Here is a 19,948-nt window from a genome sequence, read left to right as displayed (position 1 = left end):
GCGGGAGGGACATACACTGAGCGATCAGGCGTCTTTCTGGGAGCGGGTGACCTTGCCCGAGTCCTCTGTTAGAGAAACTTTCCGAGAGCGGGGCACAGGACCCACCAGGTCCGGGGCCGGGGCGGTGGGAGCCCCCAGCGGGCGGGGCCGGGGCGGGCGGCGGCGGCGGTCCCTCCCCGCGGGCCAGGAGGCGGGTGCGGACCGCGCTCCCGGCAGGCTGCGCTGTGCTCGGTGCAGCGACCAGGCGGGGATCGACTCTGTTCCCCTGCCTCGCCTCTCCGTCCCTCCTGCCGCAGCCCTCAGCGGCGTCCGAGGAGGCATGGAGACCCGGCGCGGGAGGCCGCGGGACAGCCCCCGGAGCTGAGCTGGCCGGTGCGTACCCGTCTGGGGCTAAGCAGCGGGACGCGGCGGGGTTAGAGGAGAAACTTTCCGCAGGGCCAGCTCGGCGGTGCAACGAGATGCGGGGACGGAGAGGGTGGAAGTCAGCACTTGGAGAAACTTCTGCCGCGGGGTCTCCGCTGCGGGTCCCTCCGGTCCGCTCCGCTGCGGACGCGGAGCTGAGCTGAGAGCTGTCCCAGTGTCGCGCTTCCACCCCCCGCTCCTTTTCCCTCCCCTGCAGGGCAATGGGAGTCGCTCTCCCATTGCCCTGCAAGGTGCAGCGGCTGTGGGCCGCCCTTGGGCTCGCTTCCCACTTCGCGCCGGGTTTGAGCTCTCAGACAGGAGCTATGTTTTCATTTTAAAGATTTTTTTCCCTCACTGCTTTTTGAATGTTTTCCCTTGTTTTCTTCGTCGCAGGGAGCGGGCGAGGGAAAGAGGGGGTGTGCATGTCTGTCGCTGCTCTTCAAGAGCTGCAGTTGCTCTTGGCTGAGCCTGGGAGCTGGCAGCAGCTGCTTGGGCTGGGGGGAGCGGGATGGCATCGGAGGACCTGCCTGTTCATATTTTTATTTATCTGTCTATCTGTCTCTCTGTCCTTTTTCCAAATGTTAAAAGTGAGGGCTTGCCGTGCGCTTCCCACTTGTAGGCACCGGGGTGCTGGCTGAAGCTTGGGGACAGCGCTCTGCCCCAGGGCAGGGGCGCTGGGGCAGTGGGGAGAGCGGCCGTGACTTGCTCGCCGCTTCTGGGCTCTGATCCATCCCATCCCATGACATCCCTTCTCTTTCCGTCGCATTCCACCCCTTAGGGTCCACGGGACGCCCGAAATGCGGGCGCTGTGTGTCCGTCCGTGTGAGAGTGCGCGCGAAGGGTGGTGGTGCCTGGGGGTGTGCAGCGGTGGGGAGGCGCTTGGAGGGAACCTGCTGCGGCTGGCGATGGGCTTAACGTCGCGCTCTCAGTTCTAACTTCAGCTGTTAAAGGAAGTAATCCATCTTCTCCTGCCCACTTTTTGAACCCCGCTGGATTATTTGCAGGAGGAGAAGAGAGCCGTGCTGCCCCGAGAAACGCATCAGTTGGTGTCTTTTATATTTATGTTTTCTTTTTGTTATTGTTCGTGGTGGCTTCATGCCTTTGCTGTGTTGCTGGGGGGAGTAAGGGTTGCTGAGCATCCTTAGTCTCAGATCCGGTTAAATAAATGCAAGTAAGTGGGACGAAAGGGGAAGTCAGCACTGGCATCCTGGCAAAGGTACTAAAGCATCAAGGTTGGTTAAAAGGAAGAGACTCGAGGAAATGAGTGCTTTCCTTCTTACATTTGCTTTGCCTTTGCAGCGCCGTCAGGCTTAGAGAGGTGCATCATTTGATCAGAGTTTTGCAGATCTTTAACCAATCTCTGTCCAGCAGAAAGAAATAAAGTTTTCTCCATAGGCACATGCATTTTAACTTGCATCTCCTTGTGCAAATGCTTTGCTTTATGAAATCTGGTTTGACTTCTCAGCAATGGAATTAAAAATCATAAGAAGGTGAGCTATGAGAAATTCAGGGCAGAGTGCTACACCTTTTCCTAGTCACTGTCTGGACTGCGTGCTTTCGCTAAAGGCTTATTCCTGGTCTGGAGCAGCTGTGAGGAAGGTATAAGCATTAGCTGGGAAAACAGAACAAGGCAAAATATCCTGGCTAAGTTCCTGGCTGCCTTTTTAAAATTCCTATTGACATACACAGGGCTTACCCATCAGTTGAACAAAAAGTTACTTTTGTTGCTTGGAGAGGACTTGGTTGTGGATGCAAGGAGAAAAGGAATGATCTCTCCTCAGCCAGCTTGCATTTGGCAGGTGATGCTGAGAAAGAGCTTACAGGCGTGATCCTTGTGTTCAAAGCGCCAGTGGAATTGTGTTGAGAGAGCCAGGTAGGAGCCAATGTACTGCAGGGCTGGAAGTTATGGATATCCCTCTGCCTGATCCTTTGGTGGTGCTAGTGTTGTAGAAAATCTGCAGGTTAGCTGTACTTGCCTTGATGCATCGAATCATACTGTCTTTACTTTGCTCCTTTTTGTTGTTGTTGATTCTTAACATCTTTTGGCATCTCACTGACCGTGCATGGTACCTGTATGCTGGTGGTATACAGGATCTTCTGGAAGTGTGCTACCTTACCGTGTTGTTATCCTGTGTGTGCAGCACAGGGATGGAGCGTAACCCCTCTAGTTTCTCTGAGTGCTGGCTTGTTCTGTTCCTGATGTGAGGGCCTTCTATTCCATCAGGTTATGTTGTCATGATTCCTACCATCAAGTTGTGCTGTTGTGACCTGATGTACCCTGGTTGATTGATTCTGTCAAATACGATGAAGTGGGCAATTAGGAGAGAGTTAGGGTGTTTAGCCATTACTTGTTAGGAGCAGTTTGTAGCTGCTGTTCCATTACAGATGCTTTTCTGTGCTGAATTCTCAAACGTATTCTGACACATGCCAACTGTACTCCTACCACTTGTATTTACAGTGAAATTTTTCTGAGGGATGGAAAGTTGGTTAGGATAAGGTTTGTTTTAGCACGGTGTGCCAACGCCAAACATCATACTTCTGGATGCAGCTTTGAATCCCTTACAGTTCGGCAGTGTCTTAAATTTCTTGACTGTCTGATGAGTATTTGGTTGCTTATGTGAACGGTTTCACAACTTCTGCCTGCAGTTCATAACACAAAAGCTGCTGGCAGTGTTAAGACCCTTGTTGTGCTGGCTGGAAGTTCCAAAGCAGGACGGGCACGGAGTCAAAATTGCTGCGACAGAAGTGAAATCCTGGCTATGCAGACTTCAGTGGGAGTTTTGCCATAGATGACAATGGTCCAAAGCTTCAATCCAGAAGTAGTCTTCCTTTCTTGTTGGTAATCCTGGTATATGCTCTAGGGAAGCTTTTGCTTTCCTGCTGCCACCCAGACTGTGTCTGTTAGTTCAGAGATGTAAGTCTCTTAGGATGTCACGCTGTGCCTTTCACAAGCGCAGCATTTCTAGGAAGGAAATCAGGACAGATACGAATGGAAATAAAACCCTAAATGTGGACACATGCTGACTGTTTCGGTGCTTACATCCTCAGTCATTCCCAGGAACGTGGATCAAGCACTCTGAACTGAGCAGGTTTAGCTACTTGAGACTACAGTGGAGGCGGCCGTGAGCGGCTGCGGCCAGTCCCAGCTGCCCAGTCCTTACTTCTGCACTTGCAGATTATCAGTTTAGTGACAGAATTCAATATGCAAAGCAACAGTACATTCATTAATTCAACCCTACTTAACTTGTGCACATTGAGTGAGTTTTCTGTGTCTATGTGCTCTAGTGAGCCATTCTCAGAGACACTTCATATATCCAGCATCCAGATAAAATCAGCATCCAGATAATATTTTATGTTAAATGGCAGTGATAAATGGGAAGTGTGTCATACTGGTTTTCAGCAGGGAAGGTGTGTGGTGCAGAATACCACAATTTGCATTTAATCAGTGCTGGTTGAAAGCTGGTCTAGGTCATGGCCATGTAATAATACTGGTCTTTTCAACAGGAATGCGTGGCTTCATTTTATCATATTCAGTGGTGTGGAAGATGATTTGTTAATATGCAACAAATACAGACTGGGATTGGGGGATTGAGATTTGAGGGATTTGGATCTGTGTGATATTTTTTGAGCTACCTTTTTTCTTTTACAGTGGAAACACTTTACTATCTGTAATTCCAGTGCAGACAGTTCTCTTTTACAGTGCATTCTTTTAGTGTGCCTTCACCCCAGACTTTTAGGTATTTTGCTCATGTGTGACTATGAAAGGAAGGACAGTGTGAACTCATGTGGAACTGAGTAGGCTGTCTTCCATGTGCATTCTTATGTCCTTAGTTTAATAGACTTATGTAAGGAGAAAGTCTTAAGTGGTTATAAATTATACCTTATTAGTGTATCTTCGCTTGTTTGCTATAGGAATTTATGCATCTGAGAAAACCTCAGTCCTAATTATCATTTAATTTAGATAAGTACATAGTCCTAATTTTGTGCCAGTATAAAAAATTATAGATATCATTATCAGGCAGCAAATCAGACCCTGAAGTCATAGTACTGATGTTGAAATCTGGTTGAATCTATCAGTGGCAAGTGAGTTTGGGGCACTGTTAGTACTATCCGAATGCAAAAGATGGCAGTGCTGTGAAGAAGTATCTGAGCAAACCCCACTGGGCTGTTGTTCAAACCTCTGCTATGGGACTTGCATGGAATTCCATCTTCTGTGTTTGTTCTGGCTTCTTCATGAGGGCAATTCAAAGAGTGGATGATAACCATGAACATGTCATTTGCTCTGTGTGTTGTCTAAACCCTAAGTAGTGTATTCTCTTTAGTGCTTGGACTTGAGGGCTCAGCTGGGAATTTGGGGCAGGACTTGCTGGGTCCTGGGCTAGAATGTGTATCATGTGGTATTTCCAGCAACACAGTGTTCTTAGCTTGCTTGTTTGTTTGTTTTTGCTTAACTTCATATGAAAACTGCAAAATACAGAGTAATTTTGGGTGAAAGTGATGTTCCATGGGATTAGTAGCAAAGCCACTCCTGATCTTGAAACCTCCTGATTTGACACATTCCTTCTTCCCTTTTTTTCCTTTTCTCATGGAATTATCAGGAGCAAACCTTGGTGTGAGTGATGTAGGTTTTGTGTTGGAAAATTCTCCATTGTCTTATTGAGCTGTTGTTGATTTTGCTGCTGTTCTTGGTGTATGAGCCTGGCTACTATAGTAATTATACCTAAACGTGTCTGTGCCTGTACTGCCAGTCATCCACAGTAAATCAAAGCATGAACCCTGCAGGCACTTACAGCACGTTAACACAAATGAAAAACACCAGTGGCTTTGCCTGGGAGAAAACAAGATTTTATTTCTTTCTCCTGGATGATGACACTACTAATTGTATGGCTTTCAGTGCATGAGTGTAAGTTCCTTTGACATCAGTGAGCGTTGCCCTGATGATTACACATGTGCAGCCTCTTCTTCTGGGGTTCAGTGGTCCTGCCCCTGTGCTCCTGCAAGGTCCAGGGATCCGTCCCTCAGCTGCAGATCTGGTTGGAGGGATGTGGCGAGATGTGATGCGGCTCCTCTGGTTTGAAATCCTCCTTCCTTCCCAACTGTCTGAGTGGATTTCTCTCTGCTGTAAAAGACATCTGTGATATTTAAAAGTTATTTCTTTATTTTTAAATGGGTTCAGCATCCCATTCTGAGATTTGTTGGTCTTTCCAGGTAGGTGGCCATCAACAGGCGGTGTTAGGCCACTTCTGCCTTTGTTGGTGCTGGTGGTGGGCTTGAACAAGAGGACACAGTCTCACGCTGTGCCAGGGGAGGTTCAGGCTAGATGTTAGGAAAAAGTTCTATACAGAAAGAGTGATTGCACATTGGAATGGGCTGCCTGGGGAGGTGGTGGAGTCACCATCACTGGAGGTTTTCAGGAGAAGACTTGATGGGGTGCTTGGTGCCGTGGGTTAGTTGTTTGGGTGGTGTTGGATTGGTTGATGGGTTGGACACGATGATCTTGAAGGTCTCTTCCAACCTGGTTTATTCTATGTATTCTATGTATTCTAATGCTGACTGTAATGAAAGTTGGTTTGGGGCATTCAGTGCACTTAAAATCGTGTCCTGCAGCATTTCCAGCTTCTTATATTGGTCCTGTAGAGCATCTGGGGAGGGGAAAATAGTTTTGATGACTTCCTGTAGTGCTGGTGAGAAATGGGCTGTCACCAGCCCTAGAAATGCACAACACAACTTGTCTCTGCTTGCGCTGTGCAAACTGGCTGTAAATAACGTTTATTCTGTGTCTTTGCAAACTTCAAAGATTACTCCAGCTGTTGAAGGAAGTCTAGTGAGAGAAGGTGGCTGCAAGTTTAATTGTAGCTTCAGGACTTGAGCTGAACCAAAATCAAACAATCTGATAAAAATTACAGCCACTTGAATATTGTTAAAGGTTAAAAGAGAGCCCTCTGCAGAATAACTATTAATGGTTTGCATCTGAAAATAAAGGAGCTTGTTGAACATACGTTGTGCTTCTGCCTTTGAACCCTCTGAGCACTTATTATGATAATGCAGATTAAATTTAGTGACAATGACAGCATGAATGTCACTTTTATTAGCACATGTGCTTCACTGGTATCTTTTATAGTGTTAAACATGGTGATGTCCTATATTGCTTAAACAGATGGAATGGAATGGAATGGAATGGAATGGAATGGAATGGAATAGAATAGGATAGCATAGAATAGAATAGAATAGAATAGAATAGAATAGAATAGAATAGAATAGAATAGAATAGAATGAACCATGTTGGAAGGGACCTTTGAGATCATCAAGTCCAACCTATCATCCAACAGCATCTAATCAACTAAACCATGGCACCAAGCACCCCATCCAGTCTCTTCTTAAACACCTCCAGTGATGGTGACTCCACCACCTCCCTGGGCAGCACATTCCAATGGCCAATCTCTCATTCTGGGAAGAATTTCTTCCTGAAATCCAGCCTAAACCTCCCCTGGCACAGCTTGAGACTGTGTCCTCTTGTTCTGGTGCTGGTTGCCTGGGAGAAGAGACCAGCCCCCAGCTGGCTACAGCTTCCCTTCAGGTAGTTGTAGAGAGCATTAAGGTCTCCCCTGAGCTTCCTTCTCCAGGCTAAGCAACCCCAGCTCCCTCAGCCTCTCTGCACAGGGCTGTGTGCCAGACCCCTCCCCAGCTTTGTTGCCCTTCTCTGGACACATTCCAGCAACTCAGCATCTTTCCTAAACTGACTGGACACAGGACTCAAGTACTCAAGATCACAGCACCCAGAGTCTTAAGAAGATGTCTCTGTCTTCTACCACAGAGTGAAATAATTTGTTGAATCTTCATATTTAAATGATTACTAACTTTGAAATCTTCATGTCTGGAGTGGGTTTGTTTAGTTTTCTGTTTGTGTTTGCTTTGTTTTGTGGTGGTTTGGTTTTTTTTTTGAAAGGCAGTGTTTGAAATTCTTTCATTTGTATCTTCTAAGTGGAGGTTAAATAATGGCAGCTCGTGCTGCAGCCAGGTGAGTTTAGTCCCTGCTTTCATGGCTGCATCTTTGTGGTGTGATTGCATGTGAGGTGAAGTTGCCAGCTTGTGTTGGGATGACCTAGCTTTATGGATTTTCCCTGCAGTTCAATGCATGTGATGGATACACTGGCAGTCAGTAAAACCAGAGCTGAGGTTTTACGTGGGCATTTTTTCCAGAGGCTTGATGTGGTGTTTCTATAATCAAAATTTAGACACCACTGTTCACTGCTAGGATCTTCAAGGGAACCTAGTTTCTAGTTTTCTTTGAAAATACCCAGCCTTTTTCTTTCTTGCACTTTGGAAAAAAAATGTCATTTTCTATTACTGCTTTGCCCTTGATGGTGAGTGTCTGTAGCATTGAAGTGGTCTGGACCTAGAAAAAGCCCTCTTGCAAAGAAGCTAGAGGATTGGGTGGAATAACAGTAATAATTATTCTACTGTTGTTGTTTTAAGCTTGAGTTAGTCATTCAGGGCCAGGATATGAACAAAGTGAAAAGTCAGCTGCTGCTTTCCAGTAGCCAAGAGTAAAAGTTATCAGATACTGAATAGCTGGAGAGTGACAGGAGCGACAGAGAGATGAGGAGCAGCATGCTGGCAAAGTATCACAGCACCTCTGCTGCTTGTCCAGAGCCAGAAGGTTGGATAATGCTGGAGTTCTTTTGAGTTTTCATGGAGCAAGCAGTTTTGCTTGCTCTTGACCTTCCATGTGTGGACATGGTTCACTCCAAATGATGTGTGAGCTTTGGATCATATCTAATACATTGGATGGGGCTTTGCAGGCCTTTCTTGCTACCCTGCAGCAGGATGCTGGCTCAATTCTCTCCTTTTCACATGGCAGCATCTGTTTGGAAGGTTCTTTACCCAACATGGTTTATGCAGGGAGTATTTAAAGACACTCCCAAGGCTCCTCTGGTAGGGTTTATTGCATCAGTGGAAAGCATTGTGATACAGATCATTAGGGCCTTCAGTAAATAGTTCGTGTGCGTTTGCAGCTGTATCGTGAGGTCAGGAATAAGTGGTGAGGCACATACACTGCTGATGGGGCTTTGAGGATTGACTCTCACCAATATCTGATGCATCTGTTTGGCAGTGGTTTGTAGTAGGGTGACTTTACATGGTGAGGTGTAGCTGGATTCACTGTATCATAGCATCCATAACCTCTCTGGGTAGCCTGTTACAGTGCCTCACCACCTTCACCTTGTAGAATGTCTTCTTTAATCTATATCTACTCTCCTTCAGTTTAAAGCCATTACCCTTATCCTATCAGTACAGGCCCTGGTAAAATGTTCTATGCCATCTTTTGTCTCAACTCTTGGGCACAATGCTGGCTCATGTCCAGCTTTTAATCTACCACACCACCAAGTCCTTCTCTGCAGGGGGTCTGCTCTCAATCTACTCATTGCTTAGCCTCCATTTGTGCTTGGGATTGCCCCAACCCATGTGCAGGGCCTTGCACTCAGCCTTGGTGAACTTCCTGAGATTCACATGGGCCTGAATCCAAAGCCTGTCTAGATCCCTCTGGATGGAATTCCATCCCTCCAGTGTGCCAACCACACCACACAACTTGGTGTTGTTGGCAAACTTGCTGAGGGTGTGCTCAGTCCTGCTGCCCTCACACTGATAAAGATGTTAAAGTGTTGACCCCTAAGGAATGCAGTTGTCACTGGTCTCAACAGGGACGTTGAGCTGTTGACTGCAACTGTTTGAGTGACCATCCAGCTAATTCCTTATCCATTGCATGGTCCATCTGTCAAATCCATGTCTTTCCTATTTAGAGACAAGGATATCATGCAGGACAGCGTCAAATGCTTTGCACAAGCCCGGGTAGTTGACATACCACTGAGAGGCTGACAGACCCTGCTGGAAATGAAGCCTGTGGTGAGCCTCTGTGGTTAGCATAATATAGGGGAAAAGACCTGTATAATAGGTTAAAGCAACAGAATGTGGAGTTTTGTTTCTTTCTGCTTCTTTAGCTGTTTCCAGAAGCTGGAGCATCCTTCCCTTCCCAGAGCTGTTTCCCTCTGTTCAAAGTTGTTTAGTGACAGATAAAATGAATCTTGAAGATCAACAAATATCAGCTGATCCACTGCTCACTTTATCAAGTGTAGGATGTGTGGGAAGGAAGAGAGAGAAGATTTCAAAGTAAGGAGTGAGTACCCACGAGCATGGGTATATGAACATCGAGGAGCAAAGGATGGAAAGAGAAACACTGGAAGGGTGCTGGGTTCTCATGTCAGTCTTTAATTGGTTTTGGTTTTTTAGTTTTGGATTTCTAATTAGTTTTGGATCTTTTAAATACCTGAGATTTTCAGCATGGCTGAAACAGCATAATTAATGTATTTGTTTGGAGTTCTCAGATTGACAAGCCTAAAATTCTGGCCAGCATCAGAAATAGTGTGGCCAGCAGAAGCAGGGAAGTCATTCTGCCCTTGTACTCAGCACTGGTTAGACCACATCATGAGTCCTGTGTCCAGTTCTGGGCCCCTCAATTTAAGAAGGACATCGAGACACTTGAACGTGTCCAGAGAAGGGCAGTGAGGCTGGGGAGGGGTCTGGAGCACAGCCCTGTGAGGAGAGGCTGAGGGAGCTGGGGTTGTTTAGCCTGGAGAAGAGGAGGCTCAGGGGAGACCTTCTTGCTCTCCACAACTACCTGAAGGGAGGTTGTAGCCAGGTGGGGGTTGGTCTCTTCTCCCAGGCACCCAGCACCAGGACAAGAGGACACAGTCTCAAGCTGCACCAGGGGTGATTTAGGCTGGATGCTAGGAAGAAATTCTTCACAGAACGAGTGATTGGCCATTGGAATGTGCTGCCCAGAGAGGTGGTGGAGTCACCATCACTGGAGGTGTTTAAGAAGAGACTGGATGGGGTGCTTGGTGCCATGGTTTAGTTGATTAGATGGTGTTGGATGATAGGTTGGACTTGATGATCTCGAAGGTCTTCTCCAACCTGGTTAATTCTGCTCTGTTCTGTTCTATTCTAGTCACTCAATTGATGTGATGCTAGTCTTAGAAGTATCATTAGTCATTTGGATAGTCCTGTTTGGTGTATCAATCCTGCACCTTGAGGGCTGCTCAGGTATTGCCATCAGGACCAAAACAGCTCTCTACCAGCCAGAGGTCAGCCCTCTGCTGAATCAGGAGCTCAGGAACCCAAGTACAGGTGCTGGCTGATGGTGATGTAAGCTGGGGACTTCCACAGCAGCCCTGTACAGACAGCAGGCTCTTATCATTGCTACAGAGCATGCTGTGCCTGTGGCTATTGTCACAGATGCCCTTCAGGGGTTATATGGAGACATGCACTGGCTTTAGTAGGAATCATTAAGCAGAAATTATGCAGGTCATTATCCTGTGTGGATTGGGAGTTCTTGTGCAGTGCTTGTGTATGTTGAGGGTGATGTTATTGTGCTACATCCTCAGAGTATAAATAACATTGCTCTTATGTGTCTTAAAGTTATTCATAATAGGGTTGGCCACCTTCAGGGTGCACTTTATGCGTGAGCTATCTTTATTGTACTGACAGCACAACTATATTTGTTGATGAAGGTTAGCAGAAGTCCTAGTTTGTACTCTCCTCTTGGTTAAGTAGTTCTTGGCAGTTGTGGAGCCATTACCAGTCCACTGCAGAGGTTTTTTGCATTTCAGACAAAAAGAGTGGTGACTTCTTGTGAGCATTTGTTTCCCTGCCCAGTAGAAGCTGGATAACTTAATCTCTGCCCACATCAACACACTGATCAAATTTCACAGCAAAATATCCAGGGGTAACTATAACAAATACTCAAAAATGTAAGCCTGGGCTGTAATTTAAGCCCTTGAATGTTGTGCTGGTTTTGGTGGGACAGAATGCCAGGCCAGCCATGGGCTGCAGGCCATTAGCAGTTCTGAGTCAGCCAGGACAGCTCATTGGAATTGGCTCATAGGTATCACACAGTATCACAGTATCACCAAGGTTGAAAGAGACCTCAAAGATCATCGAGTCCAACCTGTCACCGCAGACCTCATGACTAGACCATGGCTCCAAGTGCCACATCCAATCCCCTCTTGAACCCCTCCAGGGACGGGGACTCCACCACCTCCCTGGGCAGCACATTCCCATGGTGAACGACTCTCTCAGACTGTGAGCATCACACAGTATGAAGGAAGAAGGAGGACCCTTCTGCTGGTTCTTCTTTCTTTGGCTCCTTCTTCCTTCTTGCCTGCTCTTGAGGTCAGCTTTCCTGTGTACTGAGTCTACTGCATCTGTGCTGGGCTGTGTGTAACTATGTGTCATGTATTGACATTGGTATTAATTTGGCTGTCTCTTTAAACTGTTTTCGTTTCAGCCCATGAGCTTTCTCTTCTTTTCCTGATTCACCATCTCTGCTGGGGAGGGGTCCCTGTGCAGAGCCCTGCTACCCTCTGACAGATCAACACCTGCTCCCAACTCGGTGCCATCTGCAAATTTACTAATGGTGGACTCAATCCCCTCGTCCAGATCATCAATAAAGATGCTATCCCCTGCCAGAGACAAGCACTTGGTAATTAGGGAATGAAAAAAACGAGTCTGCAGACCAACAGTTCCCCCAAAGAAGCCATTTTCCCCTTTTTGTGTATGTGCTAAAGTTCTTCCCACTGAAACAAGGAACTGAAGGGAAAAGTGGAACTGAAGAAAGTGGAAATCCTGAAAATGGAACAAGATTTGGAATGTTTCCCAAATTCATTTGAAGAGAGGTGTAACTGCTTATTACCTTGTACAAGATCTGTGCAAAATTTCTAAAGGTGACATTTTCAGTGCAAGTGTTGGCCTGGTGGGCTTGATTCCCCCCCAGCAGCAAGTCTCAAAGCTGTGTTTCCTAGGAAGGGATTAGTAACAAGCCCTCACTCTTTGTTTAAATGGACAGACTTGAGCTCCATCTGCAGTGGTACTGCAGAGAGATGGGATTCTGATTTGTTCTAGTGATAGCTTTCTCTGAGTTCCCAGAAAACTCGAAGTATTTCTTGGTATTTAGTATGTGGGTGTTTTAGAAGACTTTAGAAAGAGGAAGCCTATAGAGCAGTTTGATAGGAATGACTGATAGTGAGTCAAAATGCTGCTAAACGGCTCTGAGCTGCTGTATCTGGTATGGTCTCCTGCTCTTCACAGCTCTCCTCTTCTAGAGGCTTGGTTGCATTTATGTATTGCAGGGACAGCTTCAGTCCACAAGCACGTAGTATTTTGCTGACAAACATCAAAAGACTTCCTAAGGAAGGACAAGATCCTCACTTATTCTAGAAATGAAGGAATCGGGGCCGGGGCAGATGAATTGACCTGCTCTGGGGCCACACAAGGGTTAGTGTTTGAGTGAGATACAGGACCCAACTGTCATCAGATTTTTGATGAGCAGCAGACTATGCTCAGTAGTTCTGCTCAAGTGGAAGAAGATGCTGCAAGGTCGTTGTGTGGTTTCCTTTGGGTAAGAACTTTTTAGTTGGTGTACAGAGCTGGTGGACCCAGGAACAGATCAGTCCTGAGATGAGTTTGGTGGTGCTGCAGGCCCCTAAGGTCTTTTGTTGTGTTGGGTATAATCCTCATCTCCCTTTTGCCATAGGCTGTCTGATAATCCATTTCCTTCCACTGAAACAAATTTTTAATGTGCTCAGTGGTTTTGTTTAGGGTCAGAGGAGCACAGAGGTGGGTGTATGATGTTTTGGATCCACGTTGTTCTTCTGCCACAATTTGTTTGTTTCTTTCTTTCTTTCCTTCTTTTTAATTCTATTAATCCAGATCTGCTGGAACCAAGAATTGTCCTCATGTTCTCTGAAAACCAAAGCTTTGTGATTTCAGCCTTTGAAACTCTCTTTCCTCTTGTGATTTTATTTAATCTGTGCTGTCTTGGACTGCCCTTGTGCAGTATGTGTTTATGTGTGTAGCAGGCAGTACATAAGGGAACAGAACAAACAAGAAATCCCAGTTAGTTACCTTGCTGCTCCTGAGTCCCTCTAGCAATGCAAGCCCTGGCTACATCTGTGACTATGGATTGCATAAGCTTGCCCCAGCTCTGCAGCTGTAGTGAAGTAACTCTTGTTGCTTAGGATGCTGTGCATATTTGTCTAACTCAAGGTTTCCCTCCTTCTCTGCCATTTTCTGTAAGGGACACTTAATAACAGCACAGCAGTAATAAATATAAAGAAAAGACATCCAAGTTTTAAGGTAGGCTGAACTGCTGCCCCCCTTCCATGAAGGAGAGAGTTCTCCTGGGCTCCTTGTCAGCAGAGCTGGAGGTAAAGGAATTCCATGTATGAAGAATCACCAAAGCCTAGTAGGAGAGGCTCCTTGTATGGTTAATGATGAGGACTTCCAGGTGAGATTCCTTCCTTCATTCCTTCCCAGATATCTTGGGGTGGGTGATCCATGCTGTTGCTGTTGATTACAGTGGCACTGGAATTGGCTAACGTAGTTTAGGTACATAACTTTTAGCTGGCTGAAATCAGCTGAGAAGAATTCCCCACTTGTCATCTTGAGTGCAGCCTCCAGTAGTGCCTCCACACTGGTGACTGTTAGAAAGAGATTTCCTGTAAGAAGAGTGCCAAGAAAGGTCTTTATTGGTGCTTTTTTTGGTTTGGTTTAGGGTTTTTTTATACATTAAAAAAAGTGTCACTGCTAGATTTCCTTTAATAGGAAGCCCCAGGATGTGCTTTACTGGGGATGTCTGCTATAAAAAGCACATGAGCATTGTTTTGTGACAGTAAGGTTTTTGGACAAAAGTAAGCATACTTGATTTACAGGGACTGTAGTGGGGAAGTAGCAATTAGAAAGGACAAAATAAAAGAAATTATAGGAGAAAGAAAATTCGATTAATGCCTTTGTGGTGGTAAGTAGGTCAGTGAGCTGAGTGATCCTGGACAGACCTGCAGCTCTCACACAGAGAAGTTGGAAGAAAGATGCTGAAGCAGAGGTGGTGATTTAATCAGGGTTGGGGGGTATAAAGCAAAGGGGACTGGATACCTAGCCAACACTGCAAAAAGCATCCTACATTATGATTTGGGAAATAAAGGCTGTCAGCTCTGCACTCTTGTGTAGGGATAGCCAAATGTCTTGTCTTTGGGGTGTGGATGGAGGGGTGAAAAGAGATGAATTGAGGCCATGCAAGATTATTCTGTTGCACGTGGTGGAAGGCGCCGTCTTTGTGTGTGTCCCATGCAAGGCAAACTGTGCTGCTCTGTGGGTGGTGGAGGGACCGTGGGACCCCCCTGTCCAGGGCTGCAGTCATGGGGTGTGCGCAGGAATTGAGGTGCCCTGATTTGGGACCCACAGGAAACCATGTGCGTGATGAGCAGGTGACGACACCAATTCCCTCTCCCCAGAGAACACAAGGCTAAGAGTCCAATTATTTTGCACATAATGAGGAGGTCACTGAAAGAGGGAGTGGATTTTGGCAGGGCAAAATGGGAGCATTCTCATACTTCCATTTTACACTGAGAAACCTCATTATTTAGTTCCATGGTTATGAATGAAGTTCTGACTGAGTTTTGAAGGGCTTGAAAGGAGTCAGCAATCATCATGGTATATGGGGGGATCACGTAAGGTAATGTGGGAAAGAGGTTGCTGGGGAAGGGTGTGTGAATGTATAGCTTGAAACCTCCCAGAGCTCATGGATGAGGAGAGTTATTCATGGGTCAGAATATGGATGTGTAGGTGCAGGAAAAGAATCAAATCTGTTAGTGTTGACTACCATTTTACAGCAAGAAAAAAATGAGAGCTTTCTTTATGTGGACTAATGCTATTAAGTGAGGACTTAAAAGAGTGATATTTCAATCCAGAAAATGGAAACAACTGGAAAAACTGAGCTGGTTGTAGCCAGGTGGGGGTTGGTCTCTTCTCCTAGGCAACCACCAACAGAACAAGAGGACACAATCTCAAGCTGCACCAAGGGAGGTTTAGGTTGGATGTTAGGAAGAAATTCTTCCCAGAAAGAGAGATTGGCCATTGGAATGTGCTGCCCAGGGAGGTGGTGGAGTCACCATCACTGGAGGTGTTTAAGAAGAGCCTGCATGAGGCACTTAGTGCCATGGTTTAGTTGATTAGATGGTGTTGGGTGATAGGTTGGACTTGATCTCCAACCTGGTCTGGTCTATTCTAGTCTATTCTGTTACTGCACAGGGATGGGATGCTCTTGAAATGACATCAGTGGGTTGGGTATGCCTCGGTACTGGCTGGCCAGGAGTGCTGTGGGGCTGACTGGTGCTTACAAAGCTGCAGGAGGAGACTTGTCAGCACTCTGGGGAGTCAGGTTTGCTGTTTCAATGAAACATACCAGAAATCCTGAGTGATCAGTTGCTCTGAAAATGCTTTGGAACCTCAAAGATTTTAGTTATTTTTGTTTGGTTGCATTGGTTTTAACAAAAATGTTTTTCACCCAAATGGAGTTGTTTAGAAACGGTGTAAAACATCAAAAAAGATTCTTCTCCCTTTTTTGGCTACTTCCAGTAATGTTTTTCCTATTCTTTAGGAGAATAGAAGAGAATAGAATAGAGTAGAGTAGAGTAGAGTAGAGTAGAGTAGAGTAGAATAGAATAGAATAGAATAGAATAGACCAAACCAGGTTGGAATAGACCTTCAAGGTCATTGACTCTAACCCCTAATCCAACACCATCTAATCAACTAAACCATGGCACCAAGGTCCCCATCAGATCTCCTCCTGAGCACCTCCAGGGATGGTGACTCCACCACCTCCCCAGGCAGCACATCCCAATGGGCAATCACTCTCTCTACGAAGAATTTCTTCCTAACATCCAGTCTAAACCTCCCCTGGTACAGCTTGAGACTGTGTCCTCTTGTTCTGGTGCTGGTTGCCTTGGAGAAGAGACCAACCCCCACCTGGCTACAACCTCCCTTCAGGTAGTTGTAGAGAGCAAGAAGGTCTCCCCTGAGCCTCCTCTTCTCCAGGCTAAGCAACCCCAGCTCCCTCAGCCTCTCCTCATAGGGCTGTGCTGCAGACTCCTCCCCAGCTTTGTTGCCCTTCTCTGGACACCTTCCAGCAACTCAACATCTTTCCTAAACTGAAGAGCCCAGAACTGGACACAGGACTCAAGGTGTGGCCTAACCAGTGCTGAGTCCAGGGGCAGAATGACCTCCCTGCTCCTGCTGGCCACACTGTTCCTGACACAGGCCAGGATGCCATTGGCCTTCTTGGCTGCCTGCACACACTGCAGGCTCATGTTCAGCTGCTGTGAACCAGTACCCCCAGGTCCCTCTCTGCTTGGCCACTCTCCAGCCACTCTGACCCCAGTCTGTAGCACTGCATGGGGTTGTTGTGGCCAATGTGTAGAACCCAGCACTTGGATCTCACGCCCTTGGACTGCGCCCATCTGTCCAGCCTGTCACGGAGGCTCTGAAGAGCTCTCCTACCCTCTAACTGATCAACACCTGCCCCCAACACAATGTGCAAGGGAAACAGAGATGGTTGCTGCACATCAAAACCTAGAGTCATTCTCCAGTTAGTTTGGAAAGCTTCCATGAACTTGAACAGGACACTTCAGGAAAGTGTGTGCACACACAGAATTAGCAGGCATGCTCAGCTAATTTTTCTCTTTTTGTATCTATACCGATTTACTGAATGTGGAGAGAGACAGTGAGCTGTGTACCTGTTTAGTTTTCACATTAATGAGGCTCTAGGTTGAAAGAAGATGAAGTTATAAAAATGAAGTGCTTCATGGCATTGATTTCTCCAGACGCTAACAAGGCAGAATTTGAGCAGAGATGACAACAAAGTAATGTCTCAGTGGGCTCAAATGCCAAATCACAGAGCATGCAAATAAATTAACTGAGTCATCCTGTTACTTTTCAGGCTAAGGAGGTTACACAAACAATTTCTAGAGTCTTCCAGAGGAATATAAAACTAGAGATGGAGTGCTAGTCTTGGTGAACTACAGGGTTGTGTTTTGGAGTGGGGAGTTTGGGAGACTAAATCATTCTTTGTTGACTACAAAATTATAGGGCAGCAGTTGGAGGAGTAATGGAAGTCAGCTCAACAAATGACTGGGAATAAGAGTGTTCTTCAAATTCTCAAATGAGTCCATAGCAGTGTTAGTATAAATTAATCCAAGTTATAAATTAAACAATTATTAGAAGCATGGATGTGGCTCAGTTGCCTCTGAAGGGATACGGCAGTCTGTCTGCCATAGGACCCTGTTCCTGCAGCCCATCCTATCATAGAATCATAGAATCATAGAATCAATAGGGTTGGAAAAGACCTCAGAGAGCATCAAGTCCAACCTATCACCCAGCACCTCATGACTAACTAAACCATGGCTTCAAGTGCCACATCCAGTCCTTTTTTGAACACCTCCAGGGATGATGACTCCACCACCTCCCTGGGCAGCACATTCCAGTGGCCAATCTCTCTTTCTGGGAAGAATTTCTTCCTAGCATCCAGCCTAAACCTCCCCTGGTGCAGCTTGAGACTGTGTCTTCTTGTTCTGGTGCTGGTTGCCTGGGAGAAGAGACCAACCCCCACCTGTCTACCACCTCCCTTCAGGTAGCTGTAGACAGCAAGAAGGTCTCCCCTGAGCCTCCTCTTCTCCAGGCTAAGCAACCCCAGCTCCCTCAGCCTCTCCTCACAAGGCTGTGCTTGAGACCTCTCCCCAGCCTTGTTGCCCTTCTCTGGAAACCTTCAAGTGTCTCAATGTCCTTCTTAAATTGAGGGCCCCAGAACTGGGCCTAGATCTACCTCATTATATAACTCTCTCTCAAAGTGAACTTGGTGTTTTGGAGTGTCATAATTGTGTGTCTTGGTGGCATTGTTAGTTGCTGCAATGAATTTACAATAAAATGAACATGCCTTTCCCTTTTGGTCTTTCTTCCCCATTATTGGTGTATCCAGTTGGAAATAACACTCCTCTCTCATGGCATTGCCTCTTTAGGCTAGGTAGTCCTGCATCAGGTTGAGTTTTTTTTGTCTTTGCGTGGTGGTGTGGAAACATAAGTGAAAATCTAGCCTCAGAAAATACCTAGTATGAGATGAAGGTGAGAGAAATGGTAGCTTTGCTGTAAGATCTCAGCCTGAAATTGAAAGAGGATGTCACTTTCTTGAGCATGCCAAGCAAAGCAAGTAAAACTGGAGCATGCAGTGTCATTAGTTTTGTAGCACAGTTTCAGAGCAGTATTTCACTTCAGGAGGACTCATCAGCTCAATAGATAAGGAATAATTATATTATATGCTTTACTGTGGATATTGCTTTGGTGTAGTATGGGTGATTCTAATGCAAGTCCAGGTTGCTGTCTTGGTTGAAGTCTTCTTCCCTTCCCTTCCCTTCCCTTCCCTTCCCTTCCCTTCCCTTCCCTTCCCTTCCCTTCCCTTCCCTTCCCTTCCCTTCCCTTCCCTTCCCTTCCCTTCCCTTCCCTTCCCTTCCCTTCCCTTCCCTTCCCTTCCCTTCCCTTCCCTTCCCTTCCCTTCCCTTCCCTTCCCTTCCCTTCCCTTCCCTTCCCTTCCCTTCCCTTCCCTTCCCTTCCCTTCCCTTCCCTTCCCTTCCCCTCCCCTCCCCTCCCCTCCCCTCCCCTCCCCAGAGGTAGCAAGTTAGTAGTTGATAGGAACTCCAAAATGTTTTGCTTCTTTTTCTCTCTGTTCATACAGCAGAGGTGTAACCCAGAAGTTCAGATCTTATCCAGACATCTTTAACATGAATTTTTCTTTTTTCCCCCTCCATTTCCCTGTTTTCTACAAGTCATGAAAAAACCATCACATCACACCTGCCTATTAGAATGTTTGGATTTTCCAATTTAGCATCTTCACTTAAATATGTCTGCTTTGAGTTCAGAGGAGGTGGGGAGGTGACTTTTGACACTTCCCTGTTTCTTAGTTGGCCTCAGATGAATTTTTTTATTGCTTATTAGAAATACAGAGAGATAATACACCGAGGCAGAAGTGGTATCTGTCAGTGCTGAGGTGAGCAGAGAAAATATGTGTCCTGCAGAAATGGAATACATATTAGTTTACATTTATTTCTGTATTTTGAGCTTTAAGAAGTGATAGGATGAGTTGTTATTGCAAGCTCCTAGTTAATCTGATGGTTTTGAGGTCTCAGAATACAGAATTAACCAGGTTGGAAAAGACCTTTGAGATCATCAAGTCCAACCTATCACCCAACACCATCTAATCAACTAAACCATGGCACCAAGTGCCTCATCCAGTCTCTTCTTAAACACCTCCAGGGATGGTGACTCCACCACCTCCCTGGCCAGCACATTCCAATGGCCAATCTCTCTTTCTGGGAAGAATTTCTTCCTGACATCCAGCCTGAACCTCCCCTGGCTCCTTGCCATTGCAGTCAGGCAGACTTGCTCCACATTCAAGTTGCTAACTCTTGACACACAGGATATTTCCCTTCTCATTAAAATGTATGTATTTATTTTGCAGGGAGAATAGCTTGCTTAAGATGCTGCTTTTGATCCTTGGTAATGTCATAGACACAATAAGACTGCTGCCATAAAGTGGTTTTTATCTCATTTCAGTTTCACATTTGCTGCTAATTGGACCTGAATAATAGAAGACCACTGCAAAACTGGTTTC

At 46.1% G+C, this 19,948-nt stretch overlaps 1 protein-coding gene across 6 annotated transcripts in view; it reads left to right on the top strand.

Moving 5' to 3' along the window:
• The first annotated feature begins 251 nt into the window (after window positions 1-251).
• FAT3 (FAT atypical cadherin 3) overlaps window positions 252-19,948 on the top strand; it is a 475,061-nt gene continuing 455,364 nt past the window's right edge. For all 6 annotated transcript variants that reach the window (XM_054164880.1, XM_054164877.1, XM_054164879.1 and 3 more), the window contains exon 1: window positions 252-372. The gene's annotated coding sequence lies outside the window, so the exon portion shown is untranslated. The remainder of the gene's footprint in view (window positions 373-19,948) is intronic.

The sequence above is a fragment of the Dryobates pubescens genome, chromosome 10, assembly GCF_014839835.1.
Source record: "Dryobates pubescens isolate bDryPub1 chromosome 10, bDryPub1.pri, whole genome shotgun sequence".
Classification (NCBI taxonomy): Eukaryota; Metazoa; Chordata; class Aves; order Piciformes; family Picidae; genus Dryobates; species Dryobates pubescens.
The sequence above is the reverse complement of the archived record's forward strand: the minus strand, read 5'-3'. Positions and strand labels throughout refer to the sequence as shown.